The sequence below is a fragment of the Podarcis melisellensis genome (genome assembly GCF_964234715.1).
Source record: "Podarcis melisellensis genome assembly, chromosome: 6".
Classification (NCBI taxonomy): domain Eukaryota; kingdom Metazoa; phylum Chordata; class Lepidosauria; order Squamata; family Lacertidae; genus Podarcis; species Podarcis melisellensis.
The window spans coordinates 20,744,097-20,769,218 of NC_138538.1; the positions used below are offsets into that span (position 1 = coordinate 20,744,097).

General features: G+C 44.2%; 1 protein-coding gene across 4 annotated transcripts in view; it reads left to right on the forward strand.

Annotated features, from left to right (window-relative positions):
* SULF2 (sulfatase 2) overlaps positions 1-25,122 on the forward strand; it is a gene marked incomplete at its 3' end in the record, with an annotated part of 263,555 nt that overhangs the window by 153,906 nt on the left and 84,527 nt on the right. Inside the window, exon 1 of one of the 4 annotated variants that reach the window (XM_081916769.1) lies at positions 11,049-11,565. The exons of 1 other annotated variant lie outside the window; for it this stretch is intronic. Of the gene's footprint in view, positions 1-11,048; positions 11,566-12,276; positions 12,434-25,122 lie in introns of those variants that run through there. 2 more of the 4 variants (XM_081916766.1, XM_081916768.1) reach the window with 2 other exon arrangements.

The window sequence follows — 25,122 nt, forward strand, 5'->3', positions numbered from 1 at the left end:
ACTGTGTGAAGAAGTTCTTTCTATTGTATGTCCTGAATATTCTGATGTTCAGCATCTTGGGATGCCCATGAATTCTAGTGTTATGATAGATGGAGAAAAGCTTTTCTCTCCCGACTTTTTTCTATACTGCCAGACTAAACGATCCAAGTTCTTACAAACGTGGAATTGGTATTATGTGGCACCTGTAGTTGTGCCAATTCTGCTGATTGAAGGGGTCAAGTGGGCACATGTGGGGTATGACGATCTTGTAGGTAAACTGGTTCCAAGCTGTTAAGGGCTATAGTGACATCTTGAACTTGGCCTGGGAGCAGATTGGCAACCAGTGCAGATCTCTGAGCACAGATGTTTATACTCTGACAAGGTCTCACTCCTGTCAGTCGTTGTGAAAACAGAAGAGCTGAAATATTACATTCAGCAGTGTACCTATCTGGGTTGTTTTTTTTAAGCAAATCATTGTGCACCATGCTACTCACAAAGCTGAGATTCTTAATTTAGTTTTAGTTTCTAACAAATGCACATGGTTAGGAATATTCAAGGATTTCTCTACCAGACTCATGCTAACTTCCACGGTTTGCCCCACGCCTTAGTCCTTAATACAAAATATAGTGTTGTGCCACCAAGTGCCAAAGCAAAGATCTGCACATTTAGTTTGCCGTTGTTTGTTATTTTAAGTTCTTAAACTGACGGCTGCAGCATTCCTCTCCTCAGCCCTCATCCCTTTAGCCTCTCTTTGTCCCAGCACATTCCTTTGCTGCAGTTTGCAGTAGCATAGGAACTACAGTACTTGTAGGAGCCCCTTTGAAATCAGACAACAAAGTGAGATTGTTGTTGTTGTTTTCCTCATTAGCAGATCTACTGGCCAGGAGGGCTCCAGGCTGCTCCCTGGATCCTTCTTAGCAAACATTTGGCCCAATCAGTTTCACTTCTCGGGGGGGGGGGGGAGAACTAGAGGAACCAAATATTCTTGCTTATGAGTGAAATTGACAAGAACCTAGTTCCTCATGTAGCTTCTTAAATGGCAAGCTGTGGTGCCTAGAATGAGGAGGTTACTCTCAAGAAAGCATGCTGAATATAGTAATTTAATTCACAGAAATGGTAAATGCTTGTTTGCATTACTACGTGTTTAAATTTGATTGATTGGTAACTGAATTCTAGAGAGTTCTCCAGTAGTTCTCATGTGATTGGCTAATGTTGGTCACATGGGAGCTATCTAATGAAGGAGACATTCTGTTTTGTGTGAAGCAAGATGACTGTGTGTTAGAATCCACTGTGAACACTGCTAAGTTGAATAGAGTGTTGGGGTGCTACTTCTCTGCTTGAAAGAAAGGGAGCAAAGATACAGGAGAAGATAAAAATGGAAATCTCTCATAGGAGCTGCAAGGCATGCAAGGCAGGACCTAACTGAGATACAGAAGGCTGAGTGCTGAGCTCTGGAAAGAGAGAAAAATACAGTTGCTTGGAAGTTAGAAGAAGGGACTGTAAGCCCATGCTTGGAGAATCATGTGACTGTAAATATTTTGTTTTAATTCATCTATAAGTTTCTGCAAGTAAAGTCTGGGCATTGGTTTAATTTCCAAAGAAGGGTGTCAGTCATATATATTTGATTTTTTTGCTTCTTAGCTGCATTTTCACTACCCTTATTTCAACGAAAGCATACTGCCATCTCAAGTGACTAACAGGCAGAGAGCAATGCCCTCACCACAGACTTAAGGCAAACATAACAAGAATATACCGAGGAGGAAGCAAAAACTTCTTTAATGAGTTATGCCTGCTCCCAATGGAAATCAGAGAGGCTACTGAGAGCGGTTGTCAACAGAACAGACAAAAAGACTTGTGCTTTCAACAACAACTTTATCAGCAAAAATCAGCAACAGAAGCTTTTCACAGCATGGAGATAAACATTACCTGCTAACTGGTGTCAATCCAACCATTGTTAAAAGCACAACTACACAAGCTGTAAAAGCTCGAATGATGGCCACCCTACATACTATTCAATGGTGCTACTGGTGCAATCTCCAGATGCTGTTCCTGAGCCAAGTCTTTGGAAATACAGACACTGCAAACATGCTTTTAATCCGCTGCTGTGGAGCTGTGTGTGTATTTGAAAGAGGCTGTAACTAAGAGATGCAAGTGATTTCCCCCCACATAGCTTTTTGGTTCATTTTTATTTAATTTGTTTCCTTTTCCTTTTCTTGAAATTGCATTAATTAATTTACTAGATCCCCCCCCCCCCCGCAGAGTGCATCAGGAGGCCCAACCATTCATCTGCTGTCTTTAACTTCCAGGTTTTCTATCCAAACAGCATGAAACTTGCAAGGACTGTACTAGCTTCCAAAGACATCAGGCTCCCCAAATTTCAGATAAGGGCCACTATTTTACATTATTTTGAAAGGTGCACCGGCCAAAATAATAAAATAAAATAAAATGTTAATTTCACATATATGCTCATGGGGTCTGAACTGGAGGAACCTTGGGGTCATAGTAAATAGCTCGATGAAGATGTCAATCCAGTGTGTGGCAGCTGTGAATAAGTCACATTTCATGTTAGGGATCATTAGGAAAGGAATTGAAAATAAAACTGCCAGTTTCTTAATGCCATTATACAAATCTATACTGTAAATTTCTCTGTGCCTAATTGTGCGGGGGCTGAGATACCAGGGGAGGGGGTAAGTAATTGAGAGACCTATGATATGGAGAAAAAGCAAATATTATCATGTTTTTTCTCTCTGCATCCACTCTGCACATACTCTCTCCATTTGGTAAGCACTGCTCTGCAGCCTTTAAGATCCCAAAGTGGCATTGACACACACTCTACTAGATGGACAATCTTGTTCTGTTCTCGTTGAGAAGTTATGACAAGCAAAGAGACACACATACCTTAACCCTTGAAGTGCTTGCTTGAGCCAGCATCAGCAGAAAAGAGCCTGCTCCAGCACAAAGGTGACTTTGTGTTAGAAAGAATAGAGACAGAAAGACTATTTACTATTAACTTTGTCCAGAGCAGGGGGTCAGCAAACTTTTTCAGCAGGGGGCCAGTCCACTGTCCCTCAGCCCTTGTGGGGGGCCGGACTATATTTTGAAGGGGGGAAATGAACAAATTCCTATGCCCCACAAATAACCCAGAGATGCATTTTAAATAAAAAGACACATTCTACTCATGTAAAAACACGCTGATTCCTGGACTATCCATGGGCCGGATTCAGAAGGTGATTGGGCCTGATCTGGCCCACGGGCCTTAGTTTGCGTACCCATGCTCCAGAGGGATAGCTGTGCTAATCTGGTGCAGCAAAAACAACAAGGAGTCTTGTGGCACCTTGAAGACTCTCGAATGGCGTACAGCAAAAGCTTTAATGGTCCCCTTGATCAGCTGCACAAAGTATTATCAAGAGAGAATGAGAGGGGGTAGCAATTAGTGAACTTATTGTGAAGCTCTGCATGTAGAGTTAGAAAATAAATGTAGAATGTTGCAGTCCTATGCATATCACTTGGAATTAAATCCCTGAAACTTCTGAATAAACATACATAGGAACTGGCTGTAGTCTTTCCTGATCATTCTCAAATCTTTGCCGTTCCTCCTTCTAAACTGCATGCGGATCGTAAAGAGGCTACTTGCAGAAGACGAATAAAAGAATGTGAGATTGGTACTACCTCAGATATTACTTCTTTGTTGTATACAGTCTCCTTTATTAATTGAAACGGTCATTTAATCTGCATCTTCTGTATGGATTTGCACTTGCTCCTGTCAGCCATATTAATCATTTTAATACCTCAATTATACATTTATTAATCTAGCCTATGTCTTTTCATTTCATTGTAGTAATAAGATCTTGTATGTTAATCATATTGGGGGGGGAGGGGTTGTGACCGGACACTAGAGAAAGACAGATTACTATTTTGCTAAGCAGCCAGAAGTGTTGTCATATTAATCAATATTATCTCAGTAATTTAATACCACTTTTGCTCTGCATCTTCCCAATCTAATTATTACTAGCCAACAGTGTGCTGCTAAACAATGGAAATGTATCTTTGTGAGTTATCGTTACGGATAGGTAGCCGTGTTGGTCTGCCATAGTCAAAACAAAAAAAATAAAAAAAATAAAATAAAAAAATAAAATAAAAAATCTGTGTATCTGAAGAAGTGTGCATGCACACGAAAGCTCATACCAAGAACTAACTTAGTTGGTCTTTAAGGTGCTACAGGAAGGATTTTTTTTGTTTTGTGAGTTATCATCAGCATTTATATTGAGGCATTTTAACTTGCAAAACCAAGCTCCTGCTAATAATGTGCTATTTGCAGCACAATCCTATGCAACTATGCTCACAACTATTGAGTTCAGTAGGTTCTATAGCCATGTACCCCTTCATGGATCACTGCCTTGCTGTGGTGAAGGGGCTTGAATAACTCAGAGAAGCTATGAGCTATGCCGTGCAGGGCCACTCAAGATGGACAGGTCATAGTGGAGAGTTTTGACCAAAAGTGATCCACCTGGAGCAGGAACCAGAAGCCACTCCAGTATCCCTGCCAAGAAAACTCCATGGACAAAGTCAACATGCATATAAAAGTTATGACGCTGGAAGATGAGCCCCTCAGGTCAGAAGGCGTCCAACATGCTACTGAGGAAGAGTGGAGGACAAGTACAAGTAGCTCCAGAGCTGATGAAGCAGCTGGGCCAAAGCCGAAAGGACGCTCAGTTGCGGATATGCCTGGAAGCGAAAGGAAAGTCCAATGCTGTAAAGAAAAATATTGCATAGGAACCTGGAATGTAAGAACCATGAACCTTGGTAAGTTGGATGTGGTCAAAAATGAGATGGGAAGAATAAATATTGACATCCTGGGCATCAGTGAACTAAAATGGACGGGAATGGGCGAATTCAGTTCAGATGACCATCATATCTACTACTGTGGGCAAGAATCCCATAAAAGAAATGGAGTGGCCCTCATAGTCAACAAAAGAGTGGCGAAAGCTGTACTGGGATGCAATCTCAAAAATGATAGAATGATATTGATACGAATCCAAGGCAGACCTTTTAACATCACAGTAATCCAAGTTTATGCACCAACCACTGGTGCTGAAGAAACTGAAACTGACCAATTCTATGAAGACTTACAACACCTTATAGAAATGACACCAAAGAAGGATGTTCTTCTCATTATAGGGGATTGGAATGCTAAAGTAGGGAGTCAAGAGACAACTGGGAAGTTTGGCGTGGAGTTCAAAACGAAGCAAGGCAAAGGCTAATAGAGTTCTGCCAAGAGAACAAGCTGGTCATCACAAACATGCTTTTCCAACAACACAAGAGATGACTCTACACATGGACATCACCAGACAACCTTACAACCTATATATCTCAGATGTTCCACAATATTCTGTTTTGCCCCTTTCTCTCATATTAGTTACTGAAATGTGCTTCTTAAATCACCACATGACCTGGAAGCTGTACACCGGCTCCCTCGGCCAGTAAAGCGAGATGAGTGCCGCAACCCCAGAGTTGGTCACGGCTGGACCTAATGGTCAGGGTCCCTTTACCTTTAATGCTAACCATGAAATTCAGTTTGATACAATGATCCAACAGTCATCTATCTAAATCACATTGTAAGATCAAGGCACAACAAAACTTGGGTGCACCATATCCTATAGTGGTTGTTGTACTACTTGCAGAAGATTCCAGGTTCACTCTCCAGTGTCTCAAACTAAAAGGACGTTAGCATCAGGGTTGGGAAAGATTTCTGCTTGGAATGCCACCATTAGTTACAGTGGCAGAAGCTGTACAAGGCAGCTTTATAACTTGGATTTCAGCTCATTTCCCCCCTCTTCTCATTTGCCAGACCTTTGATTTATTATACATGTTCACACTTTCAGTTCTCATTTTATTCCACAGCTTATAACTTCCTTTTCTTTCTTTTGCGTTGCGATGCAAAAGCACAAAGGACAAAATTGGCTGGACTTCAAATAATACTTGCAAACATGCAACCAGTTTTGTACGCAGGGAATTCAAAAGTGAAGAAAAGCTCTAATAGTTGGTTCTCTTTTGCAGCTGAAGAAGGCGGTACTGAAGAAGCAGTAATTAGGAAAAGCAAAATACACTGTGCCACTGGTTGCACTGCCTTTGCTTCTTTGCGACCATGTACCACTACCACATACTCTTTAACACCTTTCCCCCCTCCTACTCCTAGTTTATTAATCAGACACACAAAACGATCATTACTTAACATATTTGTTTTTCTCCCTGCAAGTGATGTATACCTAGAGAGATGTCTAGGAAGATAACCCAAGTTCAAATATCTAAGCTCCATTGCCCATAGATGAGACTTCAGTCTGTGCTGGTACCTCACCATCTGCACTGTATATGCGACTATTAGCCACCAGAACAATGTTTGCACTGAATATATAGCAAGCAGGGGTGGACTTTAGTACTGTGGCACTCAGACTAGACCCAAATTTGACATACATGCCCCCATGTTGTGGGGGGGGGGCCTTCGGGGAAGGAGGCCTGAGGGCTCTGGCAGGGTCCTAGAGTCCTCCCAGCTACTGCCCAAAGCTGGGCAAGTGCTAAAGAGGCATTGGAAAAGAGCAGGAGGCCCTATTAGCTAAAGTGGTGCTTTAGGTTAAGAACAGTTTCAAGTTAAGAACGGACCTCCGGAACGAATTAAGTACTTAACCCGAGGTACCACTGTATACGGGGATGCGGGTGGTGCTGTGGGTAAAACCTCAGTGCCTAGGACTTGCTGATTGTATGGTCGGTGGTTCGAATCCCCGCGGTGGGGTGAGCTCCCGTCATTCGGTCCCAGCTCCTGCCCACCTAGCAGTTCGAAAGCACTCTTAAGTGCAAGTAGATAAATAGGTACCGTTTTATAGCGGGAAGGTAAACGGCGTTTCCGTGTGCTGCGCTGGTGCTGGCTCGCTAGTTGCAGCTTTGTCACGCTGGCCACGCGACCCGGAAGTGTCTTCAGACGGTGCCGGCTCACGGCCTCAAGAGCGAGATGAGCACACAACCCTATAGTCGGACACGACTGGCCCATACGGGCAGGGGTACCTTTACCTTTACCACTGTATACAGTGTTTGTGAGAAGATGGCATGGTAGGAAAAAATATTCTGCTTTTTCTCAGGGCTGCTTCACAAAGTTTATTCTTTACTAGGATAGAGGGTGACCTTAGAACACTGGGATTTGGCAAGTTGACAGACCAGTGTGTCATTTGCTTTACAGCTCAGGCTGTATACACATTACCTCTGGCTCCAGTATGCTCCCCTTGCTGATGCTTGAAGCTGAATACACACAACATGAGCCACAATCCACAGGTATCCCTGCAGCTTCTTGAGAAGTACTCCTGTTTTGATGCTGTTTCCCTAAAAACTGATTTGAAAAGAGAAGCAGAGGTTAAGCTGGGATGCGTACATTTCAGGCAGCCATTTGTACATGCACAGATGACCAAACATGAATTGGAGCTCAGTGCAGGGAAACAAATAAGGTAATAGGCATTGGGTGGAGACATCCCTGCCCCCTCTCTGGTCTGTACAGCAATGTAAGAATGTGGCTTGAAACAGAGCCGGTGGAAGGTGGGGAGAAAGAACCTTGGTGGGTTTCAAGCCGCTAATTTGTGCACAACCTCAGTCTACCTATACGAACATGGTAGTGAAGCATTGTACTACTTCACTGTAAACAAAACTCATCCAAATCTGGTCAACTTGCATGTCCATTATACCAATCTGGTTTAATTGTTTTCCTTCTATTTTCCTCTCAGCTGAAAATTTATGGCGTTTATACTTCGTTCTTTACCCAAAAAGTGGCTTCCATACTAAAAATCCACACTAAGACTCAGGTTCGCAATCGAAAAAGACACAGCGGGTGAGGGAAAGGGACTAAGAGGGAGGAGAGAAAAGCGAGCTCAAACACAAGTTTTTCAAGTTACAGTTCTTAGTATAACACAATTAGTGGTATGTGCAGATTTCAGCTGTCTAGAAAAGCAGTAACTCCCCATTGATGTCAGAAGTATTATAGAACTACTTACATTATTAAAATGGAATTGTGGGTATCTCCCCCCCCCCCCGTTTTGGAAGCAAAAGCTGTTAGATAATAGCTTATTCTATCCTATCATTAAAATTTGAATCTGGAATACCAGTTGTCTTGCACTGGAATGAAATGAGGGGTGTGCTGTCGGACTTGGGGGTGGGAGGAGGTAACAGGTCAGGTCCAGTTTAGTAAGCAAATATACAAAGCAAGTTGAGAGAAATTGTCAGGTGCAATCTGAAAACATAATCGCACTAACTAGTAGGTTGAAAGAAGCTATTTCACTTACCAAGTATATATCCTTTTCGAGTGCATAATAAGGAAAGCAACAGCCATCGCTTCTGTTTTACAGTTAGGGAATGGAAAAGGCAAGGAAAGTGATGGAAAGCAACTTTCCTAAAGTCTGTTGGTTATTCAACTTGGTGTTAGCATGTTTCCAAAGTCACTGGAGGTACACATTTTGCATATGAATTAGTATGTGTTCGGCATAAGCTTGCATATATAGAGTGATTGTGTCTGCCTGTAAATTTCATAGAACTTTATTTTCTCAAAGTTTGTTTCCGATGCAGTTTAGATCCCCAAGGCTGCAGTCCTTTTCAGACTTACCTGGGAGTAAATCTCAATGAACTCAATGGTGCTGACTTCTAAGTATTTACTTAAGAGTGTGTGGAGAGAGAGAGAGAGAGAGAGAGAGAGAGAGAGAGAGAGAGAGAGAGAGAGAGAGAGAGAGAGGTATAAACTGCTGAAGCAGTCTGACAAAATACTGCCCGAGTGAAGTAATTCTGAAAACCTGCCAAATGCACAGCTTTCCATGGCTTTTTGTTTTCTTGCCAGCAAGCCAGCTCCTTTTGACATATGAATTAGAAGATCCTTTCCCTTCAATGGGAAGCCCTATTTATTTTGCAAGCTTGTTACCAACCAGGGGGTACATTATTCTTTAATGCATCTGTGTAACTTCCATTAACATTGATTGGAATTACGTGTACTTGCTGAGAAAATCTGTACCTTTTGTTAAAATGGAAGCTCTGTTGTGACTTATTTTTTGATGGCATTGGTGATTATGCCATTGCTATATAAGATTTTAGACTGTTTTGTTTACTGTTTGATGCTTATTTATTTATTTATTTATTTATTTATTTATTTATTTTAATTAAGCAGAAATCCAGCATTTAAATACACCTTCCCTTTCTTCTGATAAGAAGCACACTTTTCAGAGTATGATTGGAAGAGGGAAAGAAATAGTTTAGCTGAGCCCCTCTGTCCAAAGGCAGGACCATTTGCCATCCATCTCAACTATCCTTTATCCATCTCACAATTCAGTCATTTGGTTTTGAGGAAAGTACACACAGTGGTTAAGACCGAGTTAGGCAGACACATTAATTCTGTTTCCTTTGGGGAAGATTTCTCTGCGGTTTTAGTCGAGTTTTGGGGTGACATGGTGCTTGGCTCTAAAAATGGAAAAATAATATTTCACTAGCCCCTTGTGGGCTATTTTCACATGACACTGACTCCATTTTTGCATTTCCTGTGCCTGTAATTGGATTGTAAAACCCCATATTGGCTAGAATGTAGATCCAATTTTTAAATGGCTCACTTCCATTTTGCCCTACTTCAGGAGCATCCTTATTGTACAAGCACACCCATTCCTCTGCAAGCATTTCCACTTCTTCAGCCACTCATAAGTGAAAAATGCCCTTTGTGTTGTTTATGAGCTTGATCTTTGAATCACCCAGTTTATCCACAAACTATTCAGCGTGAACTGGGAGATGGGGGAAGCAAAGTGCCATGCACTATATTAAAATGGAAGAAGCTTATTTTGGGGAGTAGAAACTACAAAGCTTTCTTTACTCCAAAAAGTTTGCCAGGTTCAGCAGTAGTAGTTAAAACTGGATCCGAGAAACAATGCCATGAACCATTTTGGATCTTCCAGTGCCATGGCCCATTATTATTTTTTTATCATCAGGACCAAACCTGCTCTACTGTTTTATGTTTATTCCTGTTGCCAGAGCCCAGAGGCTTCAGTCAGGATCAGGCCCAGTCTTGTATTATTGCATCTCCCTACCCAGAGGAGCCTTATGCTCATGCGGTATAATTAGGTACCACATCTGGCAACACCGTAAAGAGAGCCTTATTTTTCCAATCCATCCCATTCTTGGAGAAAGTTCAGATTCCCTTCTTTAACAACCTGCTGCCACCACCCTGGCCCTTTAACAAGAGAGGAGCCAGCTTGCTGTCAATTAAACAATTTGCAGCTTGCCTCCTTGAGCTTCGCCTTCATTTGCCACTCCGGGTGCAGTTCCAAAGTGAATCCGCGGAAACTGGCAAGAAGCAAGCCGCACTAGTGCTTTGCATATCTTAATAGCTATTTTCGTCCAACAACAGGAGGGAAACTCCCTCTCCCTCCCTTCCTGTCGTCAAGGTAAGATTATGGGCTGCCAGCAGCCAAGCTCTGTTCAGGGCGCTTTCTCTCTTCCAGCTATCTTCCCCACCCTTTAAGTGAGAGGGTTAGGTAGGTGCGCAGGTGTATAGCGGGTTGTCTAGTTAGCCAGAAAGACCCAACTTCGCTTCCGGTGGCAGAAAGAAGCTTCTTTTGTTGAATCTCTGGGTCTCTGACATCGTTCTTTAGAGTGTGCGCGCGTGTGTGTATGCGCGCGCGCTCACAAACACACACACAGCTTTGCAAAGCAGTCTGCGGGTCAGTGTGTCAATGTGCATATGAATGGGTTGCGATGGGATGTATATACCCAAGCATTTATTTGGGGTAAGGTAAAGCGCTGCGTGGCGAAGACTTGCCGCCGCCGCGGCTTTACTTGGACTTTGAACAAATGGTGGGGGCCGGTGGAACAGGTTTCCAAGCCCCCCCCCTCTCCAAACCGCTCGGGGATTGCGTCAAGGCTGGGGAGGAGGATCCTCCAGGAAAGAAATTAACTTACAAAAAAACACACACATACAAAACCATAAAGGCCGCCCCACACGTCTCTCCCTTCCCTCCCCGCTCGCCCCTCCCTCCGCGCTCTGATTTGAAATGGGATCCAGCCGTAGCCTTTCGCCGGGGCTTAGTCGCCTCCTGCCCGGCTCGGATTCGCACCGGCAGCAGGAGCGAGAGGAGAAGCAAGAAGGAAGAAGAGCGCCCGGCTCTTGCGCGCGCCAAGGACTTGGCCCCGCGTTGCACAGCTAAGCCCAGCTGCTGTTGCTGCTGCTGCCTCTGCTGCTGCCGCCTGGCGCAGCCGGCGCAATAGTCGAGGGCAGCCAGAGAGCTCCTCTGCTCCGGCAAAGCAGAGCGAGCCGCCGAGCCGCCGCTTGGTGCTCCGCCTCCCGGCGAGGGCAGGAGAGCCGATAGACCCCAGAAGCGCCACGGAAGGCGCCCGCTCCGTCTCCGGCAGGGACGCGGCGCGCGGGGAGCCTCCGCCTGGGCTGGAGACGAGGCGATGCCGGGGCGTCCGGCCGAGCTCCGCGGCGCCTGCAGCCGCACTTGCTGCTGCTTCTGGAAAGGCGAGCTGCTCCTGACACGGGGAGAAGCAGGGACATGCTGCCGATGCACCTCCGGCCCCGGCCAGGTGAGCTGGCGGGCAGGCTGGGCGGCCAAGCGGGGTTGGTTGGGGGAGCAGGCGGGCGCGCAGCGCGGGGCCACGGAGCCACCCAACGGGAGAGCCGAGCGCAGCCCTTGCAGGAGGACAGCGGGGCGCCGCCCATGGAGAGCCCCGCCGCGCCGGAGGACGCACTCCCCGGCTGCCACCCACCCCCCTCGGGGCTGCCTGGCGTTGTGCGTCCGGCTGCCCCTCTGTCCTTGGAGGCGGTGCAGGCTGCGGAGGAAGGGGGTTCCCCGATCTCTGCCCGGTACAGCGGGCCTGAGTCCCAGACGCAGCTGAGCGGGGGTGGGCGGCGGGAGGCGCCGGGGAGGGAAGCCGGAGAGGTTCGGGAGGGATCTCCCAACTTATTTTCGGAGCTCTGCGGAGGGAGGGGGACTTGCGCGCTCAAGGCGGCAGAGAGCCGCTTGCAAAACAACCGCTGATGTTTCGGCGCTTCGCGTTAGCAGAGGGGGTGGCGAGGGGAAACATCTGCTCAAGGAGCGGCGGGAGCGGAGGCATTGCTGCTTCTTGTTTCGTTAGCCTTCCGGATTTGCCTGCTTCTGGCGGCGCTTTGGGGCTGCTCGCCGCGCGCCTGCTTATCACTTGTGGACTTGTCGCTTGGAGACGCCTGGCTCCGGCTGTGCTAACTTTCTCCGCTGAAGTGCAGCGCGCCTGAGTCGGCTTCGGAGCAGACGAAGAGTTCTCCTTGCCGCCGGGGACTCGCCCGGATGGCTCATTCAGACATGTGCGGCGTTCCTCGGAAGCCACGGGCAAGTCACTGCGAAAAAACGGGGATATGCCTTCTTAGCCCCGCCGGAGTACTTTTTAAAAGGCAGTGAGCCTTAAGGCTAGAGAGGTAAAGGAAGCAACGCTCCGAGTGAACGACTGCAGACTTCTTTGCCTTTGCAAAAGCATCATTTATTTGTCAGACTTCTGAAATGTCAGTTTGTGCATCACTTTGGCTATGGTGCGGACCCCTCCTCAAATTTTTATAAATAGCACGAAACAATTTAAAGTGCTTGGTTGTCAGGGTGCCGCCTCATTGTCAGGGACTCTCTTAATTTTGGACATCACTGCCCCATAAGGAGCATGATCCCATATTCACAACTGCTAGGCACTGTAGAGACTTATTAGGATGGAAACCTTATCAGTGCTGGTTGTGTATAAACTTTCTGAGCAGTTATTTGTAGCGAAGCTGTGCTTTTTTAAAAAGGGGTTAAACTTAAGACTCTGTAAAAGGAAGGGTTTTACCTGTGGGTTCTGAGATCTTTGGAACGCATACTGGAAAAATGGCGAAGTGTTAACATGAGAATGGCTAGCTTTTCCTGCTCTGCTGAAATGCCAGCTATGGGTTGATGCATTTTGTGTGTAACAGCCAGAGTCATGCAACTTGGGTCTAAGAAACAGTTATGATCGTTTATTTCTGTGAAGGTGCTTCCAGGTAACACTTAAGATTTCTGTCAGCATTATTAAAATACATTCTTGTTAACAAAACAAAAAAAAGGGGGTATATAGAGAGTCTATTAGGAAAGAATGTGTTTCTTTACAAGGTTGGATAGTATAGATTCTGATTGCAGTCATTTCTGGTTGCAATGTTCACTGCTTGGAGTATTCAGTGGGAAAGGTATTTCTGATGAAAAGTTAGACATTTGCACAAAAGATATACTCGCCCCCCCCAATAGCTCAGCTACGTAAAATTGGACTGCTTGAAAGAACTTCAGCTGTCATCAGTAGTAGTGACTTGAGATTTCGGTCTGTTGTCATACTTTAGAATTTGACTCACCAAATGGGAGGTGGGGGGGAAATCCGCTATACTAGTGTTACAGTCTAAATAAGAGGTTCAGAAATACTAATCTTAACGTCTGTATGCGCACAATGAACTATTGAATGAAATGGTGAAGTGAACTTTTCAGTTGATGTAATATGTAGTGTAATTTTTTTTGGGGGGGGAATGTTGGCCAACCCAGCTTCCATTGAGATTCCCAAAGCTACCTTTTGTTTTTCTGGGGCCATGTGTGAAACCAAAGAGCCTGACTCTGAAAACATCTGTATTAGAGTAGAGGTACTGAGGGGCTGGGGAGGGAGGCACAAGCTCCAGCAGAAATCGCAGAACTGGCAATGCAATGATCAGCAGACCTGCTTCATTGGGATGCTTGCTAAGGAATGAATTTGATGTATGGATTTATTTTCATGATTTTAAAAACATGACAAATTCTGCATTTTTTCGATCAGTTAACACATCTGGCATAATCAACAGCTATGCCAAACCCAGCGGGGGCAAGCTGCTGCCTATTGGCCTATATTTGGAGATGTCCTGCTGCCTTGTATTCTGCCTGTATTTAGGCTAAAGTTTGAGGAGATGTTTCCATACACCCCAATCCTAATTTTTTTTTACCAAAGAGTTAAATGAGACTTGCCTCCCAGTAAAGATGCTTAGTATTTTAAAACAGGGAAATTCTTTGTTTTTATGCAGTATGTGTGTGAAATGGGTCTTAAAAGGGAATTCAAGATTGATCTTTGCTTTTAGACTTTTTCTAGATCAGCTTTATTACTGAGTCAAAACCATCTCAATATTTGTTTCACGTGGTACTTTGTGCGTATGATGCTATAAAGCATCACAAAATTCACCTTGAGTGCAAACAGTGAAGAAGTGTGAGAGTGAGAAAGAACGTGCTTTCCAAAACTTGAATTTGGGGAGGAACAATAGTAACTCAGATTCAGTTGGATATGTGATTATTTTCTGCTAACCTGCTGCTGCTTTTATGCAGTTCTGATCCACCTAACCAATATATTTGTCCTGGTCTTCCCAGCTTGATCTTCTATCACATTATTTGTCATGCCTTATTCCTCATCTACCTGCCCAGGTATTTTCCCCCCCATTAATGTAAGAGTGCTTCTGGATCAGACCAAAAGTATTCTAGTTCAGCATCATTTTCCCCCCACAGGGGCAACCCAGATGCCTATGGGAAGCCCATAAGAAGGGCATGGTGGCAATAGCCCCTGCCTGATCATGGAGGTACTATTTAACCACCATAGCTTGTAGCCATTGATACGTAGATTTATCCTGCATTAATTTTCCAGATTCCCTGGATGACCCTGGGTTCTAGTTTTCTGTTCTTCATAATTTTATACACCTCTGTTATATTGCCCCATATCTTATTTTTCTTTGGAACTAAATAGCCCCAAATGTTGTAACCTTTCCTCATTGAGTTGTTTCAGTTCCCACTAATTTTGATTGCCCTTTTCTTAGAATCGCAGAATTGTAGACCTGAAAGGGATCACGAGGGTCATCTAGTCCAACCCCCTGCGATGCAGGAATCTTTCACCTAATGTGGGGATCAAATCCACCACCCCTGAGATTAAGAGTCTCATGCGCTACCAACTGAGCTATCCCAGCACTTGCACATTCATATACAGTATTTAACTCTTCATCCTTCTGCCTAGGCTTTATTTCTGCTACTAACCCTCCATTAGGCAATCTGAAACATCTCATAACAGATTGCTCATATTCCAGTAACTGCAGTTGTTTTGTCTCTTGGGCAACATGGAAACAGGGCCAGACTTCTTCCAGCAAAGTTGCTAGTACATAGTTGAGAAGCTGAAATGATGGAAGAGGCTGCAACAGCTGTTTGGGGCACTGGGGGTGGGGACATTCTGAAAACAGTTTGGTTTTGTGGAACAAACACTTGCATTATAAATAAGATTGCATGAGACATAATTATAGCAGTGCCAGATATACCCAATCTTGATTTTTAGGCTATAAACTGAAGGTTGGGGTAGAAGATATTTCAAATATTGCTTTGATTGTGCGTCTATTTGCATTTTCTTCAATCCTTTGGCGGTGGTATTTCCCATATTTATTACTGCCATTCCCCTCCCCACTCCTTGCTGCTGTTTCCTGGATTGCTTACATAGGTGGCTCAGGCAAGTCTGACTGGCTATGTCATGTTGTGATGTCATCCCATTTACTACATGATGCCTGATTGGGTTTGTGATGGTTGCACTGCAGGCAACTGAAGTTGAGTGTGAGAAACAGGAGTGTGCAAGAAAATAGCAATCTAAATGAAAAGGCAAGTGTTTTTTTGCAGGCACTTGTTTTTATTTTATTGCCTAAGGAGGGAGCACTTTGACACTCAAATGGCATCAGTCACCCCCACACCCCAAAAGAGACTACAATAAGCTTACAACATACACAGATTTAACATGTGCACATTCAGTTATACATGCTTGGCAAAATAATAATAATAATAATAAATAATAATTAAAAGGGGGGCAGGTGTCTGGGGGGAGGGGCTTTGGCACCCAATGTGTTTTGACTATACATGTTTTTGGCTTTAGGCATTGTCCCTGGAAGGTAACTCCCACATAAATTGCAGGCTTACTGTAGTTTCAGGGCGACCTTTAGAAATGAAGGTTCTTTGCTATGCATAGTACAGAATAATATAATTGACAGGGACTCAGTAAGCCCCCAGTCCAGTGGTCTTTGGACTATTCCTAAGAACACTTGTGTTCCTTGGAAGCTTATTGGGCTTTTTGATAAGAAGATCCACTGTGGAAGGCAAAAGGTTTCAGCAGTTACTTGCCTCTCGTTGCAATGCAGTGGTGATAGTGGGGTATTGGAGATGTTCTAGGTCCATTCTCTGTATTAGCACAGGGCAACAGGGATAGTGGACACCCCACACTCAGTATCACTCAGATTCCTCAGCAAGAAGAAAGGATTATGTAAAAGTAGGGAATTTAAATGGATCCAGTCCAGTTGTCTGTTCCTAAAAAGTTATTGACATAGTTTTCCAAACTCCTCCTAAAAACATATAAGCGCTGTTTCTACATTGGTTGATTTGTTTGTTGATCTTCTACCCTGTCCTTCTGCTGCAAAGTGAGCATGCAGTGGCTGACAAAATATAATAATACAACAATCTAAACCAATGATTTCTTTCTGGTGTTCAATTTGGTTCTACCTCCCTACAGTTTAAATATATCAATTGTTCGCCTTATCTTACCCCACCCTACATACACACTCTTCATGTATCCAGTTTCTTGAGCCTTTTGGCCTAGGATTTGTCATCTGAACACAGATGTGTACTAGCTGTTTTCTGTTTTCCTTTTTTTCTGTGAGCTGGACAAACAATTGCATCTAGTTCAAGCCTATGGTGCTGTTTCACTGTGCATAAAACTCTTTCCAGAAAGAGGCCATAGGTTCCCAAACCACCCATCTTTACTACATTACAGCAACTTTCAGTCTGGGCTCAGTCCATTCTGTCTCCCAATGGGACTTGTACGTTAAGTGGGGATAATCAAGCTTGTATCCTTAATTTGCAAAAGGCTGTGGGTCTTGCTTTATTCTCATAAAATGGAGCAGATTATTGTTTTCCCTTGGACAATATAAGCCTGGTCTGTGGAAACCTTCAGGCCACAGGATGCTGAGCATCCTGTTCACTTATTGCACTATATTAAATGTGAAGAGAAGTTGCTATTCATTCTGTTTGGGTATTTCCTTGGCTTCTTTCTATGTAATGGCCAATAGAGAAATACAATGAAAATTCAGAGAAACAACCAATGTTCACAGCAGACATGGGGAGCCTGTGACACACACACCCAATGTTGTGGGACTCCAACTTTCACCAGCATGGCTAATGATGAGGGATAATGGGAGCTGGAGTCCAGCAACTCTTGGAGGTTCACATGTTCCCCTTCCCTAGTTTATGGAATCAAATTGAGAATGTGGTTCAAGTGGGTAAATGCTTCACTTGGCATTGTCACACAGTTCCTGCATAATGATGTCCAGCTTGCGGCATAAACCACAATTAACCATGCCATACAAGTGCACTGATGCTGCTGTTTCTGCTGACTTTAGACTACATGGCATGCATAAGAACTAGTCATAGTCTATTATGAATTGGGCTTTTCAACTGTCTTGCCAAAGTTTCATTGTCTGTAGTTGATTTTTGTGCATTTCCACCTCTGCACACATCACAAGGCAACTCCTACAAGGTGATGGTCATTGTCAATTGGTGTACCAGAAACAGGTCAGACTTTGACGCAATAAATGTGAATTGAGTAGGCAAGTTGAACATATAATGGAGCAATTATGCAACCATGTTGCCACTTGCCAAGGGCTGCATAGATCTGTTCAGTTCACTTATTATTATTATTATTATTATTATTATTATTATTATTATTATTATTACTATTATTATTAAAAAATATATACCACCCTTCATCTGTAGATCTTAGGACAGCTCACATTCTCAGCATACCAGTTTAGTAGTGTGAATTAGCCCATGGTCTTCTGACTTGACATGCTGCTGTTTTTGTCAATTCAATAATACATGGGGGGTGGGGAATCTGTACTATATAATTCTGTGCTGAATAGTACTGCAGCTCTAGAATGACATCTTGACCACTCTGAATGTGGAAACATCTTCCAGTGTCATGTTTATGAGAAGTTTGAAACTGTTAATTAGATTTTACAACCAACATGGAGTTGACAGTTGGCTGCCTCTGTCAAATTCAAACACATATTTCAGGAGCAAATAGGTTATTTCATAAAAAAAACCACCCTAAGTTTTCTTGCCTAGTTATTACAACCAAAACACATTTTGCAAAACACATTTTGATTGCAGGCTTTTAGTTGGTTGTAAAGGATACTTAGAGAGTACTTATTTTGATAATGACAGTGATGTAATGTGTGAAAATAGTTTAAACATCTGTGTAGGGAAGGTAAGCAGAAAAGTAATTATTTTGGTAAAAGATGTTTGAAAGCAAGCATGCTGCTTTATGCTTTCGCAAATAACTGTAATTTAACAGCTGTAAATACACATAAGAAACTGTAAGTTAAAACCATTTGAGTAATACCTATGTTTGCTTCTCTTGGTCTCGAACAAGAAATTCTACAGACAGGCATTTTATCAAAACCATGAGAGCTGTCTCAACAAGCTCACAATTTAATTTTAAATGCAGCAAAAGTGTACAGCAAAGTACGATAGTGATGATGGGTTGAAGGAAGAAAAATGATCTGGCAACTGGGGTTGCATAACATAATGGGGACTCAATATTTTGTTTGGAAGAATAATCAGGACAAACCTGCTTCCCAGGAAATGTTTGAGGGGGAAAGAAGTGTGGTCAAAAACAACAATTATGAAGAGGCTGAAACTTTAACTCAGTGGTTGGTAAGAAATGTCATTCAAAGAAGCAGCCAGCTACTTGAGAGCTAAAAGAGAAAGTAATTCCTCTTTGTACTCACCAAGGGTATATTAATCATACAGATGCACTCAGTTGCAAATTCTATAAAGAAAAGGGTTGATTTATACCCTAAATTCCCTAGGTGGGTATCACTTCTCAATAAGAAATAGTGCCAGTGAACTCCGTGAACCTGACATGGTAACTTTCTGCTTGCCATAGCATAGATATGTGTTGTCTGTAAAGTCTTATTGGATGGTGTCCAATCAAATTCCATAACAGAAGTGATATGCATGCAGGCAATACTTCTGAAGCAGCCATGACTCATCGGGAAAGTCCAGAAAGCATTTTCAAAGAGGAAATTCTCTGCTGTTTTCAGTACACTGGTCACAGTGCATATTTGAAAAAATTGTCAGTCTCCTGCTGGGCCATATGTGACAGGCTCCTGAGACTCAAGCCTGGAGCACGTTCTGAACATGGGACATGAAGGAATCAAGGCTAGGATTTAAAAAAAGAAAGAAGAAGAATTAGGAGAAGGCCAACAGAGCAATAAGGGATCTTCTTGACAGCAACAGGACAAAACAGGTCATGTGATACTTCTGGTAAGCTCTTCTGAGAGCCTGGGGGGTGCTAAAGACAGAGTATAAGTGACTTAAATAAATTAATGAATACTTCCTGCCACCCACAAACGCTTTTCCTGCTTAGCTTAGCCCTAATCTCTGGTTTGAGCAGCACAGGAAACTGCTGGTATGTTTTGTGAAAACTGGCCTCATCTAATTGTGTTTTCCAGCACCTCGCCAGGTGCCAGATGAAAACATTTTGAGGCCAACGTGTTGTGCTTCCTTGGAGTGCTAATATACATTCTGAATTGTCAAATGGAAATGGAAAACTGCTACCTGGTATTGCCCTTAAAGACTGCGTCAAAGGCTGTATCCACATACATAAAGTCTGAGGTGTTGAGTACCTACTGGGAGAAAAGTGAAACAGAATAATAAGGCTACATTCATTAAACAGGAGAGAATACCAACCTCTTATTCTGGTTTTTGGGGAATGTGAGGGAAGGGGAACACATAGCCGTAGACTTACCATGGAGTCCTTATCTGGCGTGTTGCAGAGGTGGTAACGTTTGCTTCCTTTCCAGTATACAGTGCAAATCAGCTGGCTAGTAACTTACAATCAAGTCACAGTGAAGATCGGGGAACATAGGTGTGTGCCCAAACCTCATATCTCCCAGCTGTTGACCTTCTCTTGAAGTGTAGACGACCACAAACCCTGTCTGTCTGAGCTTGAACCATTCAGTAGGGTTATAGCTGCTGGTTCAATCCTTGCTGTTGCCCAGGTATGCTTAATACCTGGGTATGATGTCTTGGCAGCCACTGGAATGTTTTGCAGTCTAGGCTGGAGGCCAGGAATTCCCCTCTCCAGTTACATCCAGCGTCTCTGGAGTGCTTCATAGCTTGTAGCTCTCCCAATGTCTCTTGCATCCCAAACTCACCGGACCCTGGCTGACCCTAGCTGCTGGAGCCTGCTTTTAAGGACTACACCTTATAGGGACTGGTCGCCATGCCACAAGATCATCTTGGGGCACCCAAGGGGCAAAATCATTGTGTGTGGGGGGGGTTGTTTTGCTCAATTTAGCAGGAGCCAGTTTCCCTTCAAGCTGCTCCTGTGTGTTCTCCACACAGGAAAACACCATCTTTCCCACAGGTGCTGGCTTCTCCTCCACTTCCTTCTGCTCCCCCTTTTCCACAGCAGGCTCCCAGGGAGCAGACAAATCAATCAATAGCAGCTCTTGTACGCTCGCAGGCACCTCCAATTCCTCCTTTTCCACAGCAGGCTCGCAGGGAGTAGAGAAGTCAATTAGCAGCAGCTCCTCTGCTCCAACCAGAGCACCCCTCCCCCTTCCCCGCCTTCAGCTACAGATTGCATCTCTTCACAGTCCAAGCCGCTCAGTTGCCCATCCACACTCTGGATCTCTCTCTTTCCTTTTAGGTCAGGGGTCAGCAAACTAAGGCCCGGGGGCCAGATCAGGCCCAATTGCCCTCAGGATCTGGCCTGCGGACTGTCCATGGATTGGCATGGGGATTCTGTTCGGGCGGTGCCATTTCTTTTCCTGTGCCATTCCATTCCCTCCCTCCCTCCGTGAACACACCATGGCGGCCCCTCCCTCCCTCCCTCCCTCCCTCCCTCCCTCCTGGCTTCTCCTTGCCCTGCCTAGAGGAGGCAGGGGGCTGGGCTGAGTGCCATTTTAAGCAGCCCTTCTCTGGAGCCAGCCCTTTTGCACTGCTCATCTTCCCTCTGCTGCTGCCGCCCTGGTGCTCCTGTGAGCCAGAGAGCGGAGCGGACGAGCTCCCTCTGCCTACCCACAAGAAGCAATGGCGGCAGCGGCGAAAGCCCCTGAGAAGGTAAGTGCAGAGGCTGGGGCTGGGGCGGAGGACTACTTTCCCCCCTCGCCTCTTCTTCCAGCTCCCCCCTCCTGGTGCCGCTTCTTCAGCCCACCACAAGGTCTGAGGGACAGTGGACCGGCCCAAAGCTAATTTTTTTTGCCGACGCCTGTTTTAGGTACTATTCAGCTCTGCTCCTGGGTCACTTTTAACCCCTTGTGGCATCTGATCAGGCAAGGCTCTCACATCACATGGAGTCACACTTTTCTCTCCATGCAGACTTCTCATGCACTCTGCTTACAGCTGCTTCATTTCATTGAACAACTAGTTCTGCTGCTCCATCCACTGCTCAAACAGTTGGCCTCACTGCAGGGTTATTTTGCCAAACATCTGGCTTTGCCGCCCCATCTGTTGCTGGAGTTGCTGCTGGAGCATCAACTTGAAATGCTCCATGAATGCCTTTCCTCCCTCCATCATGAATCCAGGCACACCTTGTCCACAGGGGTTTCCTCCAGGAAACACAAATCCTACTTTTAACATTAGTGGTACCTGCCATCCCAATCTCTGAGCATTCTTTGAGATTCCAGGCATTTCCAGGTATCTGGGTTCACTTTTGGAAATGAGGCACAGTGGAGACTGTGGTGCCTTGATGATCTAAGGTTTATTTACACACATAGACAATCCGAGCCTACAATGGAGGGCCTCACAGCATCAACACCCAAAAAGGGTATTATTTCTCTCATAGCTGCAGCCTTGGATCAAAACAGAAATCAGCCATGGCTCTCTGACCTTCTGATTCAGCCTTTTACAGCCTGCAACCTCACTGCCTAACCTCATCTTAAACTCAGCTCTAAAATTCTATCTCAGAACTCTCCTTTGTCTTTCAAACTAACTGAGGGACCCTTCCCATTTTCCATCTGGCACTGCGTCCCCTCTCTCTGACTTAGCTGATGGCCCATTACCTTTCCCCTGTCTGGTAGCCCCTTTTAACATTCCAAGCATGCATTAAAGTCTAAGACATATCAGACCCAGGAATTTAGGGCAGTCTGGCACCCACAAACCCTAGCACCCACAACTCATAACACTATGTTGGTGCAGATGGGGCCTTATTATTTAAGACAGCAGCCTGAAATCAGCAACATTCCTTCCTTGTAATGTCTTTCAGTTACAGGAAAGCTAGTAGTGACGTTAAACAGTAAAAATAAATAAATCAGAAGCAGCAGTCAAGTGCACTACCTGGGATGAGATGCAGTTGTACTAGCTGTTCTTGTAATGTTCTTGTGAAGACAGCTGGTATGGCTGTATGAGACCAGAAGCTCTCCCCCACCCCCTTCTGAATTTAGCCACGCTCTAGCAATTTTATTTTTCATTAACATTGAACTACTGTTCTACTATCACCCCTTAAATTAAATCTAAGGTTGTACAGACACTGGTGTCATTGAATTATCAACCCCCCCAAGGGAACCTGCTCAAGGTAAGTGATGTTTCTCTTACTGCCCTTCTCTTACTGTCACATCACAGGTCCTTCCTATGTGCTCATGCCAGAAAGACATGGCAGCAGAATCATATGCCTGTTTACTCAGAAGTAAGCCTCTCCTTGTTCACTGTAGTTATGAGTTATGCAGCTCCTAGTTCACTGTTGCAATTCAGTTTTGCTATTGCTGCTGCAGGTGTAAGAAAACTTGGTCATAATTTCTCAGACCAATAGCTTTGTCACAGCTTCAGAACCCTTTTAATCAAGGCAAAGATGTGCAGATATATTTACTTAGAAATGACCTACCAAGAAAAGGTGAGAGCTTGTTGTTATTGCTTTATGAACATAATGCTAACTTAATTTCACAAAGCAAAGATTGCTGTGCTAGGGTTTTTTCCCCTTCTGCTCAGCCACTTCTGGTCTTCAGAAAAAAACAGATTCTCCTTGCGTCACTTTTAATTGATTCCCATCGCATTAGATCTTGTTGCCAGCCTTTATAAAGGCAGTGTGCAAGGAATTTTATCAAAAATTGACTCATTGATTCCTTGAACTGATGAAATAATTGGAACTTGATATGCCCAGTGCAGCTTCTTTATAATTTTACCTTCCATTATAATGAAGAATCCTCTAGGTCAGATGACTACGAATTATAATTTTTGCATTTGACTAAGACTTAAAGCATGAGAACTGCTAAAAGTAATAAGCGAACCTTCATAAGAATGAATTTGCTTTGGATCATATCCAAGCTGTCTTTTATTTATAGAACAGCTTGTATTCCCCATTTCTGCTCCAGAAAGGAGTTGCTGGTTATATGCAACCACAAAAATAAAAACAGGAGCAACACATCTTTAGAACCATCAGCAAAACAAAGCAAGACTAAAAGCAGCATCAAAACGCCCAAAAGGCATCAAGAGCACAGAAAGCCAGAGCTAACAATAGATAAGATTAAGGAACAGCAGGATCAAAAGGTTGTTGAAGAAGAAATGTCTTCAAAGGCTGGAAGAACAGCAAATAGAAACAAAGTCAACCTAACTTCTTGAGGAATAGAGTTTTACCTATGGGGCGCTGCCACAGAAAAAGCCCCCTTGCACACTGCCACCAATTTAGCCCTAGAGGGCAGTGGCATGCGTGAGATCCATCTAGTTCAGCTTTTGGCTTTCAAGTATCTGGAGTTACTTGCGATTGAGCCTGGGGCCTTCTACACACAAAGTTTATGCTCTTCCACTGAGCTACAATTTCTCCCGAAGCTTGAAAGCAAGGTGCAGATATTATAGCTTGTCTCTATAACCTGTTGCCAGAATTTAGCTATCAAGGCTATTGGTAGATTTATCGTCCATGAAGCTGTGTGGTCCCCATTTAAAGCTATCTACGCTAGTGATTCAGTAAGTCTTCCAGTTTTTATGCTAGGGCTGCACCATCATCTGTGTGCTCACCCTAAAGCAACTTGATCCTTTCTGCTGTGATTCAGTGCACCCTCTGCTCCAGGAAAATGTGTGCAAAACTATAATACACAGGAGTTCTTAAAACGTTTAATTCCTCAGTCTATTATAGAAGGATCCCGTCTATTATTAGATTATGTTGGCTATAATCCGTGAGAGAGCAGTTAGCTTGCCCTTTCTGGTTGGTAATGCTTCACCACCACAGCCCAAACAGGACTTTGTATCTGAACACTAGCCTGGTAGCCATAGGCAAAAAGGAATGGCTTTCAAAGAGGAAAAGGCTATGATCTACATCCATTGGAGGCAGTTTGCCTCTGAATGCCGGTTGCTGGGAATCACACATGGGAAGACTGTTGCTGTTCTCAGATCTGGCTTGTGGGCTTCCCAGAAGAGGCATCTGGTTGGCCACTGTGAGAACAGGATGCTGGACTAGGTGGACCATTGACCTGATCCAACAGTCTCTTCTTATGTTCTTAATCCCATGCATGCAGATGGAGGAAAGAGGGATGAAGGCTCCATCCCTCCTCTCTGCTCACCATGGCAACCAAGCAGATAAGCCCTCTCCTCTGCACCAGCACAGAAATGCAGTGGACTGCTGCAATAAGGACCCAGTTCCCTATCCCATCTTCTGCCCCCACATCCCTGCCAGCTAGTATTTTTTGATACCCTAGCAACCTTTGTGGGCTTACTTAAAAGGCTGTGGGATAGTGGTAGGATAGGGTCAAATCAGCACATGCACACACCCGGTCTGGACCCTTGCAATTGTTCTATGACACCTTCCTTTAATTTGGACTGCCCTGCTTTTTATCTGGCCCTAAACCCATCTCTGTTTCTCATGCCTCATCCAGGAACTGGGTTACTAAAGGAAACGGGAAAGGACGGATCCATCAGGATTTCGTGCAGGAAGTGAAACCCTGCCTTTCCATTCTTTGCAGCAACTTCTCTCATACATATGTCTCAGCCAAACTGGTGCTTGATAGTAAAAAGCAACCACCATGTATATACACATTCGTATATTGATGGGGGACAATATGCATCAGAGTTTTTAATTGTAGCCCAAAATTAGTAT